We start from the raw sequence: 19,081 nt of genomic DNA on the forward strand, positions 1-19,081 counted from the left end.
TACACATATTAAAAAGAATATTCAGGAGCAAACATAATAACAAGAATAATCGGGAGCACACGGAGAAAACCACCACGCGTTTTCTTTGATATCATAAAATTACATGGGAAAAAAATTAATAAATAACGAATAAATAATAAAAATTAAAAAATACAAAAATACATAAACAGATTCTGGCTTGTACTAAAACTATATCTTTGCTCAACAATGAGAAGTTCACAAGCAAGCAGAATCTGTTTAAGTATTTTTGTATTTTTTAATTTTTATTATTTATTCGTTATTTATTAATTTTTTTTCCATGTAATTTTATGATATCAAAGAAAACGCGTGGTGGTTTTCTCCGTGTGCTCCCGATTATTCTTGTTATTATGTTTGCTCCTGAATATTCTTTTTAATATGTGTATGGTTTTCTCCGTGTGCTCCCATTTATTCTTGTCATTATGTTTTCTCCGCGTGCTCCTGATTATTCTTGTTAATAATTTGATGTTTTTCTCCAAGTGCTTCTGGTTATTCCTGGCTAGACATCTAATGATTTTCTCCGAGTGCTGCTGATTATTTGTGTGAAATCGATTTCTGCATGAAGGATATTTACTTAATGAGTCATGTCATTTTATTCAGAGTTACATTTAATTAATGCATTTCTGCTAATAATTTGACACTTGCAATAATTTTACCAGGTGGAATTAAAGAAATAAACAACCATTACTCAGTCAAATAATATGCCATGAGACATCAGCGAAGCATTAACATGTAAGACGAACTTCCTTCTCCTTGGCGTCTAGCGAAGCCCTCCTTCTTTTGCGATCGTTAGTGAGCATCCTGCATCCCACATAAAATAACTAATTAATATTTACCTGTAAGCAACATGTGGAGTCAACTGTTGATGAAAAGTAGAACTACTTGTATCAATTTGCTTTGCATTAGATAACCTAACTCTCACCACTGAGTGGTGCTATTGTAATCAGTTAGAGTCATGTAGTTTCGTAGCCATGTAGCCTCGTGTCCTGGAAGCTTCGTAGTCCTGTAGCCTCGCAGTCTCGTAACCTTGTGTTCTGGAAGCTTCGTAAACATGATGCATTGGAACATCGTAGACCTGTAGCTACGTAACATAGTATCCATGGAATCATATAACATAATGCTGTTGGAGCAGTGGGAGCAAAAGAGAAAATGTCGACGAAGACAGATGTGATAATTTGAGCCTTGTAGTTGTCTAGCTTCGTAGTCAAGTAGCCTTGTACTATTATAACATAATGCTGCTGTAGCAGTTGGAGTCAAAGAGAAAATTCAGACGAAGACAGATGCCGCAATTGTAGCCATGTAGACTTGTAGCTACGTAGCCAAGTAGCCTCGTTGACTTGTAGCTATGTAAACAAGCAGTTATGTAATCTTATAACATAATGCTGCTGAAGTAGTTGGAGCTTTGTACACTTGAAGAGTCTTGTACACTCGTAGAATTGTAGTCTCATAGTCTTTTAGAGTCGTAGCATTCTAACCAAATATCATTGGAGCTGATGAACCAAAAGGCTGTTGGAACCAATGACTGTTGGAGGCAATGACTGTTGGAGCCAATGACTGTTGGAGCCAATGATGGTTGGAGTCGATGGCTAATGGAAATATAAACTGTTGGATTCATAGACTGTTGGAGAGATTATATCCTAACTTATCATTGACGATCGCATCCTACCAAGTTGAATGAACGAGAGAATGAGCCTCCTTTTCGTTAAATGAGCTTTCGTTTTATAGAATTTCCGTCCAAACGTGCTTCGTTTTCATTAAATGCTTTGTCCTGCGCGAACGAAGCGTAGTCATTGTGTGTACATTGCATATATATTGCGTACATTGCGTACATTGCGCGTACTTTGCGAAAATTGCGTGTACTTTGCGTGTACTGTGCGTCAATTGCGTGAATATTACGTGTTCGTTCCGTTTCCTGTGTGTACTGTGTGTACGTTCCGTTTTCTGTGTGTACGTTCCGTTTCCTGTGTGTACTGTGTGTACGTTCAGTTTCCTGTGTGTACTGTGTGTACGTTCCATTTCCTGTGTGTACGTTTAGTTTCCTGTGTGTACGTTCCGTTTGGTGTGTGTACGTTCGGTTTCCTGTGTGTACTGTGAGTACGTTCCGTTTCCTGTGTGTACTGTGTGTACATTCAGTTTCCTGTGTCTACTGTGCTTACGTTACGTTTCCTGTGTGTGCTGTGTGTACGTTCAGTTTTCTGTGTGTACTGTGTGTACGTCCCGTTTCCTGTGTGTACTGTGTGCACGTTCCGTTTTCCTGTGTGTACGTCCCGTTTCCTGTGTGTACTGTGTGTACGTTCCGTTTTCCTGTGCGTACGTCCCGTTTCCTGTGTGTACTGTATGTACGTTCCGTTTTCCTGTGTGTACTGTGTGATCATTACATTTATTGCACGTAAATTGCATGTATTGCGCGTACATTGCGTACATTACGTGTTGGAGCTGATGGAGCTGTTGGAGCACTTGAAGCTAATGGTCAATTGAAGCATAGGAGCAAAATGTAGATGGATCTGATGACGTGAATTGTAGCTCTTGGAGCCTGGCGTATATTGGAGAGATCGAATTTTTTTCGATAAAATGATCCTCTTTTTTTAATTTGTAGATTTGACTCTAGTATTATTGTAAATGGTTCTTGATTTGACTAGCGTATTATTCCATACGGTGCATGTATATAAGCGAGTCCTAGACAGCAGGACGCTCAGTTTGTTTCTGACGACGGCGGTGTAAGGATCACCTAGTTTGTTTCTTCTGGTGCATAAGTCGTGTAATTGCCTGTTCTTGAGACTTCGATGGCATCTTTACCGATTTTAACGTCGTACTCGATGGAGGATGTACCATCGACTACGGGAACCATGACGTCGGCGTCGACGATGTTGGAGCAGATCCCGTTGGCAACGCCTCTGACAACACTGAAGGAGACTTCAACAGACGTGGTACCGCCAGCAGAAGAGACTTTAATGCCGCTAGTGCTGGCTGCACAGGGAAACTCGGCGAACGCTGGTTCGCCATCAATGGAGACTTCAATGGATGCCGAATCGACAACAACTAACGAACATCGGTGCTGTTACTGCGACAAGATTTTCTCAAACAACAGCAATGCTCGACGACATGAGAATAGAGAATGTGCCAAGAACCTATATCGTAAAATGTTTGTTTGTGAGAAATGTCATAAGCAGTTTGCCAGAAAAGATAATATGAAAACGCACATGAAGGCATGCAAAGGTCCTGCTGTTCGGCAGAAAGTAAAGGTTTCGGCGCAACAACGATGCATCGATGTGCATAAGAGTATGCCTGGAGATGGTGCAACTGCGGCAACGTCAGTATCTGGATCGGGTCTGAAAGGTTCGTCTTCATCACCACGGTATCCTTGCAGCTACTGTGATACGTCGTTCGCATTTTCCCATGATGCACGGAGACATGAGCGGAGCAAATGCACGAAGAATCCTTCTCGTATGAAGTTTCGATGTGATGAGTGTCATGAATGGTTTACTCGAATTGATAATTTGCGACGACATGCGAAAAACTGTAAAGGTGAAGTCCGTGTGCCTACTGCTGAACTACCTGCCGACATTTCGACTCCTCGGTTTAGGTTGAAGGCTCGTGGGCGTACAAGCAAGAAAACCTATGCCCAGCAACCGATTGTTATGACGTCTGAACATGAAAATAAACCTAAGACTGTGTTCGGCGCATTACAAGTGAACGATAATGGATTCTACTTGGCGCAGTCTGCATTTCGTGGAACGTTGAAAGACTACTATTATTTAAATACGTTAGGTGAGTCGAAAGACATTTGTAATTTTCTTGATGATATCAGAGAGGACATAATCAATCAGCTTACTGATGATGTAGCAACAAACGGACCTTTGAAATATAACTTGTGGTTGGACTGTATATATGGAAAGCCATATCCGTTCGATAACAAAGTGAAGAAGTGTGCATTCAAGACATCGGCTGCAGTAATTTACAGTTCTAACGATGTGAAGCAAACTGTTAAAAACGGTATCCAGAAACTCTGTCAAGAAGAGGTGGACTATGTCTGTAAAGGTTCTGGCTGGACTCTGTCTAGTATAAACCGATTGGAGCTAAGAATTAGTCATTTCACACCGCTGCGGAACTAAATGATTATAAGATTGCTGGCTTTCGCAAATGATCCTGTAGTAGAATAGAAATTATGTAATAAATATTATGTTTGTAAAAGAACTTGTGGTGTTTAATTCCTCGAACCTGTTACTATTATGTTAAATTGATGTTATATTTTTTTTTGCATCGTCCTAGATCGTACCAAGTACCTTAGTCGACCTAATCAATCAGTATATAGATTATAAATTTATTTAATGAATTTTGGAATTTTTCCCGAATTTCTAGCTAAATAATTACGGATTTTCAAGATGGCGGCCAAATGACAAGATGTCGGGTGTCACAGCAATAATAAATGATTACTGCACTCTAGCGGATAAGAATTAAACTAACATGGCGTCAGCGCACTCTCGCCGACGATACACTGATGATGGCTTCCAGCAGACGAGGACAAGATGGCGGACATGACGTCATACTACCTGACGATATATATGCTTTGAAAAAAAAGTGGTGGGAGTCAGTATGCCTGCAGCCACCGCGGGGGAAGGATCGGTCGCCATTTTTATTTTTTTTTTGCACTCGTCGGGTTTGAACCGAGGACTCCGAGCTCCGTGTCGTAAATGTTTGTTTTTTAAATATTTTATTAAAAATTTTATTATTTAATTTTTTATAATTTAAATTTTTTTTTCATTAAAATCGGATAATAAATTTAAAGATGGCGGCCGTAACGGAAATTGCAACGATGACGTCATAATTCAAAATGGCGGATAACACAATGCCGGAATGTTCGAGAAAACGAAATGACGTCATCCAAGATGGTGGATCCAAGATGGCCGTCGGGGTCAAGGTCAAAGGTCAAGGTCACATCCTGATAGAGGCTTAACTGAGGCTTGAGTTAAGGATGCTTAAGCCTCTATCAGGACATTTCTAGCCGCTGGGATTTTTGAGGAATAAAAACGGGAAATTTTCCCTCGAAACGGGAATTTTTCCCTCGAAAACGGAAATTTTTCTCTTAAAACGGGAATTTTTGAGTCATTTTGAGTCATTTTTGAGGACTTTTGAGGAATTTTTGCCGCCGTGACGTCACAAATCCAAGATGGCGGACACCGGCACCGGCACCACGCGCCAGCGCCAGTCCCCGGATGCCCATTCCTATACTACTTTCCTGTCAAGTATGCAACACACACTACACTCGGTAAGCCAGTGTGGAGGGTACACAAAGGCGTCACCGTGATGAATTAGCATAAGCCCGACAGTTGCAAAGGGCCACACGAGATACGTGGTGAATGCGTCGCCATAGCGGATACGCGCCGCTGACAACAAGTCACTCAGTGTCGCAGCGATCCTGTGCCTGTGTGGATGTTCGTGGCCGAACCTCTAAACATTCTTGTAAATAATGAGTCAAGTGCACTGTTGTTGTGGTTTGTAATCTATGGAAATAAATATGTAAATGTTCGTTCGTTCGAAATCTTGCATCACCGAAAGTTCTTCACCGATTGCTTTGAAATTTTGACACAACGTTTTATTCGAATACGCTCGTGTTTTTATATGCCTTTTTCACAAATGTGACAAGTTAAAATAGATAAAATATAGACAGGTAAATCATAGATTTTTAATATTTTCATTGCTATAGAGTGACATATATAGCTATAGAGAGAAAAGTGATACTTTGTATATGTATACTACTTCTAACAAACTACAAAAATAATACTTATATAATTATAAATTTAATAATTTATATAAATGTAAATGTAATATTTATAAATGTGGCGAAATGATACTAAAATCGTTAAACCGTTCTCCTAAAGTATTATCTTCAACGCGAACTGGCGGTAGCTTGTTTTCCTATGTAGCGATAGGATGTGCAATTCATGCAGAAAGAACAAAATCCGCTTTTGGATTTTGATATCATGTCTGTAAGCGTTTGCCACGCAGTATTTGTTTTTCCTGTGACTCCGTCGTACCCGGGTAGGCTGATGCGCGTGATTGTTACGATTGATAATTATATTGCATATTAATACGAAACACTTGTTATTATTTTATTCCGACGTTTACACGAAAAATCTGGGGCGTGGATCCGAACTGCACCCATCTTCATTTTTCTCTTAATTTCTTAAAAATTTAAGGCAAAATGCTAGGCGGTCATAGCAACAGAGTGTGAGTCAAATTATGACTTGTACTACTTTTTTTCTGTAAAGATTAAAAGTTATGACCCATCCCCTTAAAATCCAATATTATGTCTTAAAAAAACTGTTTACTGCTGACTTACACTACTTAGACTAGAAGAACAGGATCATCTTGTTAGCAGACTGTTGACTTAATTCCATTTTGGTCATTTTTGACTTACACGCTTGTTTACCCTAGCACCCCAGAATTACATTTAACACCTATGAGGTAGGCAGCGCGTGACACGTCTAGGTGCCGAATGTTGCCTACTTCTGTAGTCGATGTTTGCCTGTGTGCCAGGAGACGGGGGTCACACCTCATGCTCAGAGCCGCGACGCTAGCGTGTTCAAAAACAAATTTGTTGTCTGTAAAGTCGGTTTACGGACGATAGTTTAACGTGACAACGTCATAACAAAACATTGATGAATTGATTGCATACTTTTATGAATAAAATTGAATCCTTTTTATTGAATTATCACTATTTTGTATGTATACCTGTACAAAGAAGAAGTGAAATAAAATCTACAATTTAATTGACAAATTTACTTTTATTTGCATTCATTAATTGAAATATGTTTATTACTTTAACGAAGAGATTATTTTAACTATAACTTTTATACATGTTTGCTGTTTAACTTCTGCCAATCTGTGTTATTCTGTTAAGGATAGGACGATGATAGGAAAAGTAGGAAACGAATGGGAGTGTTTCAAGTTTAATGTGCCTCGAAAAAGTCAAATCGATGGTTGTTCCAATCGAGTGGAAGAGAGATAGATGCGGCGCAAGCATACAATGAACGTAACGGGACATAGCGTAACAGGACACTTTTTCGTGCGTGCAGCCGGCGCTCATCGATTTATTAGACGATGTCACGTCAAAAACGTGAGCGATTCTTTCATTACTCGCCTGAGATGAAATACCTAACCTAGGTGACATGCAATTCACGTGTTCTCATGTTGCAATTCCACTTATAATAATACGAAACTCGGTCACGAAATGAACCGTAGAATTATTTTAAATATTCCCGAATGTGATAAATACACGCAAATTGAGTTTCAAAATTCATTTTTGGCCGCGAATCACACGTAGTTTCCGCACCTGCCACTAGAATTCGCTGCCGGAGCAGTTGCGTCAACAATCGAATCTATCCATTCCCAGAGCGAATTGTTACACTATGTAATGAAAATACTCCGATAAAAGGGAAAAGACTTTAAACAATTCTAAACCCCGAATTTGTACCCGATTTTCGATAAATAGTTTTACTAAAATACTGCACTCTTTTTAAAATTCACTAAACAGTATATACTATAAAGTTTCCCTTGGCTTTGTAAACTTTGTAAGCCATCCGCCACGGATGCACCGTGGTGACACATTTCCATTCCTTGACTTCCGTTCCATTCACGAAATAACTCCCACAAAATGCCGTAATACTGGAGGCGTGCAACAAAGATTTATCATCGCATCAAACAGTCGAGAGTTTCATGGTTTGTTACAATCTAGCACAACGGGTTAAATGTAATTTATTACAGCAAGCACTTCCTGTCCGTGTTACAAACAGTGTTTCTGAACTCTGCAGTCACGATCCTAATTACCCGGGAGGCGGAACTAGCTAGCTACCCGGTGATCCTATCACGCTCGGTGCTAACGTCTCTGTTCGCAACTGGAGCGCGTCGCTGCCGCCACGAGCAGATGCGGGGGTCGCTGACGCCACGGGCAGATGCGGAGGTCGCTGCCGCCACGAGCAGATGCGGTGGTCGCTGCCGCCACGAGCAGATGCGGGGGTCGCTGACGCCACGAGCAGATGCGGGGGTCGCTGCCGCCACGAGCAGATGCGGAGGTCGCTGCCGCCACGACCAGATGCGGAGGTCGCTGACGCCACGGGCAGATGCGGGGGTCGCTGCCGCCACGAGCAGATGCGGGGGTTCGCTGCCGCCACGAGCAGATGCGGGGGTCGCTGACGCCACGAGCAGATACGGGGGTCGCTGCCGCCACGAGCAGATGCGGGGGTCGCTGCCGCCACGAGCATATGCGGGGGTTCGCTGCCGCCACGAGCAGATGCGGGGGTTCGCTGCCGCCACGAGCAGATGCGGGGGTCGCTGACGCCACGAGCAGATGCGGGGGTCGCTGCCGCCACGAGCAGATGCGGGGGTCGCTGACGCCACGGGCAGATGCTGATGTTGCTGCCGCCACGAGCAGATGCGGGGGTCGCTGCCGCCACGAGCAGATGCGGTGGTCGCTGCCGCCACGAGCAGATGCGGGGGTCGCTGACGCCACGAGCAGATGCGGGGGTCGCTGACGCCACGGGCAGATGCGGAGGTCGCTGCCGCCACGAGCAGATGCGGGGGTCGCTGACGCCACGGGCAGATGCGGGGTTCGCTGCCGCCACGGGCAGATGCGGGGGTCGCTGCCGCCACGAGCATATGCGGGGGTTCGCTGCCGCCACGAGCAGATGCGGGGGTCGCTGACGCCACGAGCAGATGCGGGGGTCGCTGACGCCACGGGCAGATGCGGGGGTCGCTGCCGCCACGAGCAGATGCGGGGGTTCGCTGCCGCCACGAGCAGATGCGGGGGTCGCTGACGCCACGGGCAGATGCGGAGGTTGCTGCCGCCACGAGCAGATGCAGGGGTCGCTGCCGCCACGAGCAGATGCGGGGGTCGCTGCCGCCACGAGCAGATGCGGGGGTCGCTGACGCCACGAGCAGATGCGGGGGTCGCTGACGCCACGAGCAGATGCAGGGGTCGCTGCTGCCACGAGCAGATGCGGGGGTCGCTGACGCCACGAGCAGATGCGGGGGTCGCTGACGCCACGGGCAGATGCGGAGGTCGCTGCCGCCACGAGCAGATGCGGGGGTCGCTGCCGCCACGAGCAGATGCGGAGGTCGCTGCCGCCACGAGCAGATGCGGTGGTCGCTGCCGCCACGAGCAGATGCGGGGGTCGCTGACGCCACGGGCAGATGCGGAGGTCGCTGCCGCCACGAGCAGATGCGGAGGTCGCTGCCGCCACGAGCAGATGCGGTGGTCGCTGCCGCCACGAGCAGATGCGGGGGTCGCTGACGCCACGGGCAGATGCGGGGGTTCGCTGCCGCCACGAGCAGATGCGGAGGTCGCTGCCGCCACGACCAGATGCGGAGGTCGCTGACGCCACGGGCAGATGCGGGGGTCGCTGCCGCCACGAGCAGATGCGGGGGTTCGCTGCCGCCACGAGCAGATGCGGGGGTCGCTGACGCCACGGGCAGATGCGGAGGTCGCTGCCGCCACGAGCAGATACGGGGGTCGCTGCCGCCACGAGCAGATGCGGGGGTCGCTGACGCCACGAGCAGATGCGGGGGTCGCTGACGCCACGAGCAGATGCGGGGGTCGCTGACGCCACGAGCAGTTGCGGGGGTCGCTGACGCCACGAGCAGATGCGGGGGTCGCTGACGCCACGAGCAGATGCGTGGGTCGCTGCCGCCACGAGCAGATGCGGGGGTCGCTGCCGCCACGAGCAGATGCGGGGGGCGCTGCCGCCACGAGCAGATGCAGGGGTCGGGCTGCACTACACGTTCAGGAATCTGCGCGTTCAAGTTACAGGAAACGGAAATGGATGTGGATCAAGCGTCTCGTCGACATCGATGTAATTAGATATCCGTGTGGTTACCGGAACTTAGTTGTAAGTCGAGACCAGTCAAATGACACGCAATCGTAAGTTGATGAATGCCATTTGAGTTTCGCCACATTTCAGTGATTCTCGCCAAGTTTCAATTTAAAACAAATATATAAGAAACTTATATAAGCTTTAATAAAAGTTTTATAGAGGCAATGTGTCAATAGTAGTGTTGTGAATTACCCCCTGGGGACGCTACTTAAAACTGTAGAGGTTTTTTTTATACAATTTTCATAATTTTGGGTACAGCTAACACTAAAATTATAGCCTTTGATCTGAAAATTATTATTAATAGTTATCAAAAACAAAAGACTTTTGTTCTTAGGCAAGGTACACAACAATATTATTCATTAAACATGGAAGAATTAGAACTACCGAAGTGGTCACAATTACACAATAGTTCGGGTTCTTTAAATGCTCAAAGAAATAATCTCCTCCAAGATTGTACATGAAATAAAATAATTTTCATTTGCTCAGCCTTGGAATGTATTGTAATTAAATTGCAAATATTTTTTAACACGATTGAAAGTTAAGATTAAACTTGTGTTCGTAGTCAGTCGGACCCCTTGTTTCGATTAGGAAAGATAATGATTTTTTTTTTTTTTGCATTTGCAATCAAACTATATATTTTATTTGAAATATAGGTAGAACATTAAATCAGTACATTAGTTATAAACTTTAAAATATAAATTTAGGGCCTATATAAACTAGTTTCTTGAATATAGGGGTGGCGTCACGTTTACAGAAATAACACTTTACACTCACCAATGGCGTCTACGTAGATAGTGTAGCACTGAAATAAAAAAATTAATAAAAATTTTGAGCTATACAATTATGACAAAAACGAACTCTATATCTGCTAATTATCACATTTGCATTAGTCGTCTCACTCGTGTACGAGTGGATACGTGACTTTACAATTAATATTCGCTTATTACTCGACAATAAGCACAAATACATCATATAATCACAACCGTTTTACGGAAGCTGAAATCTTTAGAAATTTAATTTATAATAATGAAAATTTATAAAATTTACTTACATAGCTCATGGTCACGATGGCAAATAGCATACGAAAAAACACGTACAATAAAGAAAACACTTTTAAAAAGAAAGAATCGCTCGTCTTTGAAGTACGTTTTTTATTTGTTTGCATACAGTACTGATGAATATTTTTCGCCTAAATCTCCAAAGTTATTCGAAATAGTAACTTCACTAAGAAATTTTCTGGCTTTGTTTACCCTCTCACCACCGAGCAACAAAACCACTACTTCAGAGTGATTACCTGGGGTTGAACCTACTTATACTAATAATTAAATAACACCTTACGTATTCTCTTTTTTTTTAAATAAATAAATTATTCACCTTACCATGTTTGTTGGCTGAATTCAAGTGCATCTTGTAAATCCTGGGGTATAAATTCAATATTCGGATGATACGAACCTTTGAATAAATGAGTAACCCTTAAAAGTATTCTTTGGCACTATGCAACTCCTGAAAACCTGATGGCAATTATTCACCCACTGTTCTTGATTGGCATCTTGTGCGATTCCTAGAGTGGCCGAATTTATAAAACAATCAAGAAGGGAAGCTAAAGTATACAAACTTCTGGAATCCCCAAACAAATGTTTTATCTACTCCCTAACATTTGTATCAGGGGGCCTACTATTTGTCCGAGTGTCCACTTCTCCGAATGACCACTTGTCCGAGCTCCTTTTGTTCGAAGGACCACTTGTCCGAGCGGCCAGCTCTCCGAGCTCTGAGGGGCGGATGATGTCTCTTTGCATCACGGCGGTACCACATCTGTGGGAAGACTTAAGAGTATCTTGGCAGTTTTGAGGAGTAAGCAGCCGGGTTGGACATGTGGAAGATTCAGATTGACACTCGAGAGATAATTAGGTCGTGGTCCAAATCTGGAGGTTGTAATTTCGGCGGTGGGATTGGCCGAGAGCGACCAGCTGCGCGGCGGGTTCTGCGCAGATGACGCGCCCTCTCGCGCACAGAACAGCTGTGAGCACAGAGGCGCAGAGCCTCTGCGCCCAGCTCCCGACTTTCACACCGCGTCCAGCGAACCTCCTTCTCCCTTCCTCGTCGTCAAGAGCGTCCAGGGTACAGTTTGTGTGTCATGCATAGAGACCCGGAAAATTCGCGGGTTCATTTCGTGTTATGCTAAAATTCAAATAATTATACCTTATTGCTGCTTCTGTCATTGGTTCACTGTTAATCTGGAGGACTTAGGGCCAATTAGAGACCCTCACTCATAGAAGTGTCGAATCACAGGCCACCCAGTCGAGACGACTCACAAGTCAGCAGCCAATGAACAGTTGGCATTTGCCCGAGTGTATAGAGGATATTGGAGTCTATCCTGGAGGTCATTGAACCCGCGAATTTTCTGGGTCTCTACATGCAACGTGTCTCAAATCTGACAGTAGCACACACCAGTGGTACCAAATACACTTGAAGACCAATACCGAACAGCTCCAAGATTTGTATGTGAAAACCTGACGTTGTTTTCACGTCAGTCCGATAGATGACAAGACGGTATGACCAGTATGAATGATATATATTTTTGATACACATGCTATCAACATAATGACAAAGAAATAATATTATTTTATCATGGAATAACTTTTTTTAATCGTTATACAGAGGGAAATAAACCTCCAGTGCTTCAAATTTATATAAAAAATAATAAAACCATATTTTGACACCAGGTAAAGAAAAATTTAATTTAGCAATAAACCTATAAAATATTTTTGTATTCTCACCTATTGCCGCTAGGTTTCTTTTTCACACACTCGCCTGTGTTGTTAGTGTAGAGCTATCTGGTAATATGTAGTCTCTAGTGTATTTGGTGGTACGCATTTACCAAATGTCACGCGAAAAGCAACTCATGATGTTGGTTTACAAACGCTGACGACCACATGAAGTTGTGTACAAACACCGATTGCAGAACAACAGTGGCAGAAGGATACGCAGACAATTGGTACTACTTTTGGTAACTGTAAAATTGTTTCCCGGTTCGTTTATTTTAACGATTCCTGCTTTCCTCCAGCCAGTGAAAGTTTTTTTTTTTTTTTTTTTTTTTTTTTGCGTGGTTTTACTGCCAGGCGAATGGTGGGCGGTTCTTCACCAAAACTCATGGCCGATCCCTTCCTAAATTTCCCTGCGTTGTTCAAAATTAGTCGAGGTTACGTATAATTCCAGCCAATTTTGTCGAACGGTTTGAATTTGTAATAAACAAAGAATGATTCCGGAGAAGATACCGCCACTCACAGGGCTTATTCTTTAAAGTGAAGCATATATATATGTATATATATATATATATATATCTTTATATATATATTTCTTGTGTGTGTGTGTATGTCACTGAACTCCTCCTAGACGGCTGGACCGATTTTGATGAAATTTTGTGTGTGAGTTCACGGGGATTCGAGGATGGTTTGGATTCACAATTGGATATTTTATCTCGATTCTGAGTTAAGAAAAACTAAAAAAAACACGCTTTAAAAGCAAAAATTGCAACGCATTATTAGAAGCCATTAAGTTTTGCTATTGTAAGGAACTAAGTAGAGAGTAAGAAAAAAATAAAGATCCTGACAGTTTATAGCGTCGCCATGTTTGTTTCAATTTTCAATACCCTTTTTGTATATTACAATTTAAATTGCAGAAAAAAAATCATGTTTCATAGCCACACACATAGTGAGGATGGTTTGGATTCACAATTGGATATTTTATCTCGATTCTGAGTTAATAAAAACTAAAAAAACACGCTTTAAAAGCAAAAATTGCAACGCATTATTAGAAGCCATTAAGTTTTGCAATTGTAAGGAACTAAGTAGAGAGTAAGAAAAAAATAAAGATCCTGACAGTTTATAGTGTCGCCATATTTGTTTCAATTTTCAATACCCTTTTTGTATATTACAATTTAAATTGCAGAAAAAAATCATGTTTCATAGCCACACAAATAGTGAGTGTGTGTCATTTCTCTATGTCCACGAGGTCTCGCCGTGTCAATTTTCTCCTTGGAGCGAACCCGTCCGCTTGATTAAATAAACAGCTTTTATCGTTGAATGATTTCATGATTTATTTAATGAAAATATGCTCTCATAAAAAATTAGTTGGATAGACATTCAATAGGTGTCTTTCTCTCACTCTCTCTCTCTCTCTGAAATGTATGTAGCTTGCTCGCGGGTCAGTAATGCAGACAATCTTTACATTCTAGCTCGAGACGGAAAAAACAGTAAATGTGGTTTACAAGGACATTTTATGAAGTGTCTTCCCGTCATTACATTTGAAAGTAGAAACATATTTACTCAAAATTTAGGTAGTAACATATTTTTATTGCAAAGACTGAAATAGAGGTGAGAAAAATTATCATTTGTGAACATAAGAAAACTACTACAACTGTATCAACTGTTATGTTATAATGTTTAAATTTCTAAATGGTGCAATATAATACAAAATTCCATGCGGAAAAAGTCGTGGGCAGCAGATACGTATAGTTATAGGTGTGGGGCTATGCATGCTGATTGTTCATATACTGCATGGATGCGAACATGTAATAATAATCTATCTATCTTACTATAATAAAACAGTACTTTTTCTGTCTGTCTGTTTGTACGCGATTTTGATGAAATTTTGTGTGTGAGTTCACGGGGATTCGAGGATGGTTTAGATTCACAATTGGATATTTTATCTCGATTCGGAGTTAAGAAAAACTAGAAATACGCGCTTTAAAAGCCTCCATGGCAACGGGCTTTTGCATTGTTGTTGCCTTCTGCGTAACCATGGGAAAGGTTTTTGGTAACGGCAGTGGCGTGCCCAAGAGGAGGGGTATGTATAATGAGAAGATACAAAATGTCCAGCGAAAAAAATACTTACCGCCATATCCATATCTCACAAAAAGTACATTTGGGCAGGACAATGTCTGTCGGGTCCGCTAGAAAGATATATAGAGAGATAGAGATATAAATAGAAAGATAGAGAGAGTTATAGAGATATACATAGAGAGATAGAGAATTAGAGAGATAAAGAGAGATGCTTAGTATACGTTTAAAAAATTACAAAAAAAAAATTAATTGAGGCATTGCAACACATGCCGGGCATTATCTAGTATATATGTATATATATAATTGTTTGTTGGGTTGTGTGTATGACGTCGATAAACTCGGACATTGTTTGACCGATCACCATAAAAATTGGCACATTGGGGTTTTTTTTCATGGAGAAGGTTTTTATGCTATTCATTTTTTGTGACTCGGCCGCTAGATGGCGCTGCAGCGCATCAACTTCTAAACCGTTCAACCGATCGCCATGAGTAAACAGAAAATCATAGGTCATAGACATAGAAACAGCAATTGTGAGTCATTTCTCTATGTCCACCACACTGTCATATAGCTCTATCCATTTTGCTTTTACTCGCGACAATATATCACCCTGTGTTCAGCCCGGGCAACGCCGGGTACTGCAGCTAGTATGTTATATAAACGTTGGTCCTATTCTCAGCATAGAGTAATTTGAAAACATCATAATGTTTACCACTCCAAGGTAAATACAGAGATGTATTATCAGACCATATTGTTACATTTTGGCATCACAATAGCGTGTGACAAGATTACTAAAGAAGGTAATCTACTGCCATACACTTTGAAGCACTCTTAATTACCGCTACGTGACGGCACATAGCTGTTTGTTGTTTACTGTAGTGGCATACATTATACAAGCACGTTTTCATGCAGTTATTCGATAAACAATATACTTCTTTAATTCCCATACACAATAGGCTGTTAATTGCAAGGAATTTACGATTTTTCAGATTATTATGTCAATATTTGTCAAATGACCCACATTTATTTGAAATATTTTGCTTAAAATGACGCCAGGAGTGAGCCATAATCATTGCAGTAAATTATAGCCAAGGCAATAAGTAGGGACACCTGTATTTCGCGATTTCATTTCATGTCAAGGTATTTCACAAAACACTGTAGTTTTTTCTAAGAGTCATGGCAAATTGTGAGGGTGCAGCAGTACGTAGACCACATTCTCATTGGCCCCGTCAAGAGCGGGACGACACCTCTCCCCGACCTCAGCCAATAACCACAGGAGAAAAGCCACAGTATTTTGTGAAATACCTTGACACGAAATGTATTCGCGAAATACGGGCGTCCCTAGCAATAAGGCATAATCAAGGCAATATTAGGGTGGCGGTAACTCCTTGCACAACTTTTTAATGTGGAGTTCGCGCAGAATAATTCGATATTCTGTTATGTTACTGGATAGTTGCACTTTTACTGATTCTTCTTGAAAACAAAAACGGGTTTACATTTAATCCCGGTAGCTAGGAAGTGTAGTCACGTGCCAAGAGGGTTTCAGGGCAACGTAGGTCGTCACTCTTCTGCAGGTCAAAGGCAGGTCGCTCAACCGTCCCATAAACACCTGGAGTCAGAAACCATTTTGCAAGAAGGCTGATGCGGAAGAGACCTGAAGAACCAAATAAGGTTTCTTGATTGGTCGCTCCGGACCCCAAACAAGTTTTTTAAATGCGTCCCGAGCTTAACGCAGGAATGGACGAACGGTAAGTTTACCAAATTAGAACCGAAACGGACATAACTTGCAGTTCTTATTTGCTGCCCCATCGTTTAGTAGTCAAGCTGGATGCTTTCCGTTAAGATTTGTAGAAAATGCTTTTTTTTTTTTTTAGTCTATATATTTTTTTCGTGTTCGTACATTTTGTGAAGTGGTTTTCAAGTTTTTTTTTGACGTGATAACGTCTTATAAATCGATGAACGCTGGCTGCACGTACGAAAAATTGTAACGTTCCGCCTGAGCCGAGTGTGCAAGAACCGGCCAACCACCGTGCGAGAAAATCTTATATAATATCAAACAGGTTAAGGCGGGCTTTTTAAATAATTGTTCTTTATTATATTTAAACAAATTATTTAAATTAATTTGGCAAAAACTGTAAATAATATTTGAAAATTATAAAAAGTATCCAATTTTTCATCATTGTTTTCTCATGACGTTATCACGTAAAATTATCGACCGTAAACCGACTTTACAGACAACCCCCTTTTTTGTTTTCTATAATTTCGATTATTATCAAGTTTAGGGCTCCTATAGAACATCATTAGGAGTTTCTCCGTGTTAAGTTTCGGCCTAATATATTTTCTTATGCATTTAATACTCATATAATTTTAAATTTCTATTCTTTATCTCGCAGATTTATAACGTGATCTGTTTGTGATGCACGAAGTTCAAAGACAAATTTTCCTAAAAATTTTTTTCTGATTTGACGCGCGCTGGCTTATTGCGAGAACTGTATATTAGGAACAGTTTAAAACTGATAATCCTATTTTGGCGTTTTGGGGCAGACACAACAACTTGAAGACAAGCAAGGGGCGTGCCGTGTCAAAACAAGTTTATTCCACTTTAATATCACATCACAATAGGGAAAATTAAAAAAAGCAAGCTTCATAATGTTTCCGATGTCACGTGGAGTATTCAAAACGGCGCCTGCAAGCTACTGTGAACAACCAATACAAAATATTTGAATTTCACAACCTTCAAAATATTCATAACAGGGACATCATTAAACCTTTTCAGAAAATGCCAACTGCTGGTAAAAACCTTCATTATTGACAGAAAACAAAAGCTAGATGTTTTTAAAACGTTTTTATTAGCTTCATACGTATGTATGTTAGTGTGTAACGGAAACTTTGAACATGATTTTGACCCCCTTAAAAACGTCGTATTAACTCGAAATTTGGCATACTTATCAAGGACCGATGGCAATTCAATATTTTAAACAGTTAGACCCGTTATCTTTACTAGGATAATCAGGATTAGCGATTTTTTGTTTTCCTAAATCTGGTACCTAGTGTCTTTGCTCCAAGATAAAGAAGGGAAACTACCAGGCGCGCCGATCATCTATTTCTCGGATAAGTTACCGACTTTGAATAAGATGAAATTTTCGGAGAGGGAACCTGAGAACCGGCTATCTCTTCCAAGGGAGGCAGCAGGCGCCCAAATTGCTCATTTCTCGGATAGGTTACTTACCTTGAATAAACATCAATGACTTCCCTATTTTATTGAAAATCATTGATGTTCATAGTAGGATATTGAAAATATTGTGTACTATAGTTCTTCAACACGCTATATCGAATATATATTTTAAAAGCAGCCAATATCTACTCAAACTCGCTTTAATAGTAAATTGACGTAATAAATAAAACCCAACAAAAAATGAAAAATAAATAATAGTTTTAAAAAACTAATAAACTCGCTTTTGTGGAAAATCTGACTAAAAAATGAAAAATAAATAATAGTTTTAAAAAAACTAAAAAACACGCGTTTATAGAAAATCGAAACTAAAAAATAGAAAATAAATTTTAATACATTTTAATTAAGAATAGTGTAAATACGAAAAAATATATATTTTATTGTAAAAAAGCGTGGGGTGCATGGTGTCAATATTTATAAATATTTTATTGACAGATATTAGTAGAATGATTATCATTTTGATATTATCTTAAAAAGCACCCCACGATTTTTTGACGTGACAACGTCTAATAAATCGATGAACGCTGGCTGCACGCACGAAAAGTTATTGTTGTGTTTTAGCTTTTATTATGATTCATTGCGTAATGTGACTTAAAAATGTTTTTGTTTCTCTTGTTACAGGTAAGCGTAACTTCATTGATTCATCACTTGGCAAAAGAAAAACAGACTCTGAGGTATGTTGTAATAGTGTTGATATTTTAGAAAATTTTAAATAACGCATATATTAATTTTTTCCCCTGGATTTACTTTGACAGTGTCTGAATGGATGTTCGAATTTGGATGATTATTTACTTTGCAAAAAAAAATAGAAACAGACTTAGCGAAACTGTCTATCAATAAAAAAAAATTGGTTGTCTGTAAAGTCGGTTTACGAACGATAGTTTAACGTGACGTCATAACAAAACATTGATGAAATACTTGCATACTTTGATGAATAAAATTGAATCATTTTTATTGAATTATCGCTATTTTGTACGAATACAAAGGAGTGAAATGAAATTTACAATTTAATTTATAAATTTACTTTTATTTTTACTCATTAAATCAAATATGTTTATTACTTTAACGAACAGATTATTTTAACTCTAACTTTTATACATGTTTGCTATTTAACTTCTTCCAAT

At 40.9% G+C, this 19,081-nt stretch overlaps 1 protein-coding gene across 5 annotated transcripts in view; it reads left to right on the top strand.

The window, feature by feature from the left end:
• The window catches only part of LOC134541656 (NAD(+) hydrolase sarm1), a 568,468-nt gene that overhangs the window by 151,284 nt on the left and 398,103 nt on the right, over nucleotides 1-19,081 (top strand). The gene's annotated exons all lie outside the window — the stretch shown is intronic.

The sequence above is a fragment of the Bacillus rossius genome (genome assembly GCF_032445375.1).
Source record: "Bacillus rossius redtenbacheri isolate Brsri chromosome 4 unlocalized genomic scaffold, Brsri_v3 Brsri_v3_scf4_1, whole genome shotgun sequence".
NCBI classification, from domain to species: Eukaryota; Metazoa; Arthropoda; class Insecta; order Phasmatodea; family Bacillidae; genus Bacillus; species Bacillus rossius.